This window comes from Octodon degus, unplaced genomic scaffold (assembly GCF_000260255.1).
Source record: "Octodon degus isolate 3935 unplaced genomic scaffold, OctDeg1.0 scaffold00177, whole genome shotgun sequence".
NCBI lineage: Eukaryota > Metazoa > Chordata > Mammalia > Rodentia > Octodontidae > Octodon > Octodon degus.
Genome location: NW_004524753.1, coordinates 453,662 through 457,089, shown reverse-complemented (window position 1 = coordinate 457,089; position 3,428 = coordinate 453,662). Strand labels below are relative to the sequence as shown.

Sequence of the window (3,428 nt, the reverse complement as noted above, 5' to 3'; positions counted from 1 at the left end):
AGCAATTCTATTCTCAGACAGTCTCAACTTCAAACCAACAATGATCAAGCTAAATAAAGAAGGCCACTTGGAGAGAAAACATTCTCTCAGGCTTTCACAGACAGTAAATTGGTCAAGCAATGGCCATGACTCATCCACATGGCTGACACTGACAAAGGATCTGCAACTTGTGGTACAGGGTTATAGGATAAATCTTGAGGGTACTGACTGACTTTATCAGATACAAAAGTTACATTTCTTGGGGCTGGGGAGATGGCTCGGCAGAATAAGCACTTCCCTGGAAAGCATAAGGGCCTGAGTTCAATCCCCAGTTCCACAAAAAAAAAGTTACATTTCTTGTTATACAGGTCTTGCTTTATCTTGGTCTTAATCATCCAGCAGAACAGTATAAAAACGAGGTACATAAAGTAAAGCCATGGGGCCAGGGAGATGGCTCAGTAGAATAAGCACTTTCCTGGCAAGTACAAGGGCCTGAGTTCAATCCCTGGTTCCCCCAAGAAATAAATAAATAAATAAAATAAAGCAAAGCCATATTAATATGCTGAGCTGTCAAAGGCTCAAGACAACAACTTCTATGGATAACACACTACTATTGTGGACTGCTAGACTATGTTGGATTATTTTGCTGAATTCACGCACCTATAGTATTTAAGATGTCAATGGAATACCCATTTCTGACAGGACTAAACAAAAAAAGGGGATACAAAGGAAGGACCATTTTGTATTTGTATATGCAGAATAGTTAGGATAGATATACAGCTACTTTCGCTTAATTCAATGAGAAGAAAAATGTATACTAATAGTGTTTGGACAGGGTATTCTGTCTGCATCTTGTACTATGGATAACCACTAAGAAGATAACAAAAGGAGCCGGGGAGATGGCTCAAGGGCCCGAGTTCAATCCCCGGTTCTGCCAAAAGAAGATAACAATGTACAATGTATTAATTATTGAAACTGTCCTATTAATCAGTTTTGAAACTGTCTCATTAATATTTGTTTCTCAATAAAATATTTTTCTAAAAAATGAGTAGATACAAGGCCGGGGAGATGGCTCAGTGGAATAAGTACTTTCCTGGCAAGCACAAGAGACTGAGTTAAATCCCCGGTTCCACAAAAAAAAAAAAAAAATTAGTAGATACACAGCCAAGAATTTCTGGCCTATCTTTTAATGCCATTTGTACAATTTACTTTTAAAACTAGCCTGACAAATAACTTCAATGATTTATATCATAAAAAAATCTGATGGAGTCACCATATTTTTTTATCTCTAGTACCAGTGGATAAATGAACAGCAAGTACAAGGGTGTTCATTCTCGTCTTTTCTCTCCCTTCATTATATATTGATTCATGGTAATTAGTCATTTGCATTAATACTTCCTTGGAATACTTAACATAGTTTTATTCATCTTTAACGTTATGATGCATATTTGATAAAAGAGACTAATGATAATCATTTACATAAAACTAAGTATGAATCATTAGCAAGCCTGAAATCCTAAACCTTGGAGTCCCATTTATTTTGTAAACAGGTCTAAAATATTAGCAAGTATATAATACTAGAAAACTTATGTTAGGCTTAAAAAAACAAGATCATTACATATAATTTTTTTTTTTTTTTTAGTACCAGGGATTGAATTCAGGACCCTACACTTGCCAGGCAAGCGCTCATTCTGAGCTATCGTTTCAGGCCCTAGATATAGAATTTTTAAAACCACAAATTATCCTATAGACACACTGCTCAATTTTGCCTTTCTCATAATTACTTTAGCCCTTCTGAGTACAGGCTACCCTTAATAGCAAAATATACTATAATCACCACTGTCCTTTTTATTTTTATTTACTTTGACAGGTTCAACTTCTAGCTTTTGTCAAATCCAGATCTCTACACTCCTCTTGCCCAAAAACAATTGCTTGATATGTAACTGTCCAAAGCATAACTAACATATCTGAATAAACTCAAACTATCCAAACTTGGCTCATCTCCTAACTACTTCCCAACTCAATTCCCCTGAAAAAAAAAAAAAAAAAAAAAAATCACAAAAAAAAATTACCTTTAACACAAAAAAAAAGTCACTCTAACAAAAAAAAATATTCATAGTGCTAGGCCTGGTGGTACACTTCTATAATCCTAGCACTTGAGAGGTTGAGGCAGGAGGCCATGAGTTTGAGGCCAGCCTGGGCTACAGAGTGAATTTAAGGCCAGGCTAAACTGCAGAGCAAAACCCTGTCTCAAAAAAAGACAAAAACAAAAAAAGTAGCTATACTGATATCATTGTGCTACTTTTCTGTATTTAAACACTTTTGTACTTTTAAATTAATCCTCTATTACAAGATTAATATAGAGCATCTTTTTTTCGGTACTTGAAATTGAACTCAGGACCTCACTTTTGCCAGGCAGTCACTGGGCCACTGAGTTATATCCCTGGCCCTGTAAAGCATCTTCTTTAAAAAGTACAGGAAGAAATATTACTATCCCAATGGTTAAGTTTAACAACAAGAAAAAGTATTTATATTTCCAGTAATAGGTAATATGAGTATAAAAAAACCTTCTATTGAGGAAAACTACAAAATCAGGAGGAAGGAGATGACTAAAATGCATCAAAAAATTCATGAGGCAGTGAAGAATCAGTAGTCCAAAAGACAAAAGGATATCCCAAGAAGCAAGTCAGGAATAGGGGCAGCTAGAAAAGGTAGCTGGAAAGTTGAGAAGTGGAGTAGAACTTTTCACAAACTCATGAGGAGGAAAATAATCTTTCAGTTTGATGGGAAAACACATCCTTCTTAAATTGAGCTTCAAAATGGAACACCATACAATGATGGAGGAACCAGAAGTAGGCAAACATTCACAGGAACTGCAAATCAGATCTTTTTAATCTCTGATGCTGGATCTTGCACAGGCATCTGAATTTACATTCATAAAATCACCAGGCATATAACAAAATAAGGAAACATGAACAAAAAAATCAACAGGAAGAAATTAGCAAATATTAAGCAAACAGCAGAAATCAGTAAATAGTAAGGTGATAAGGCTGTCTTTTTGAACTTATGTGCTACATTAAACACTATGTGTAGCATAGACCTTATATTCATCACAAAAATTAACTCAAAACAGATGATACACTAAAGTGTAAACACAAAACTATAAACCTCCTAAAGACAACTACTACTACTTTGGAAGGTAATTTGCTGATTTCTTCCTGAACATACTCATTCCATTTGACTTAGTAATTGTACTCATTATTTACTCCCAACAAGTTCAAAACATAACCACATAGTAAACTGCACACCAATACTCCTACCATGTTTACTCATAATGGCCAAGACTTAGGGGCATCTAAGATGTCCTTACTGAATGAACAGGTAAGGCCTAACGTGAAATAAAAGAAGGCGCAGGAGCCGGGGATTCAATCCCCCAGCCTACCATGCCT

At 35.6% G+C, this 3,428-nt stretch overlaps 1 protein-coding gene across 1 annotated transcript in view; it reads right to left on the bottom strand.

Moving 5' to 3' along the window:
* Fcho2 (FCH domain only 2) overlaps positions 1-3,428 on the bottom strand; it is a 114,083-nt gene that overhangs the window by 102,823 nt on the left and 7,832 nt on the right. The window lies entirely within an intron of this gene.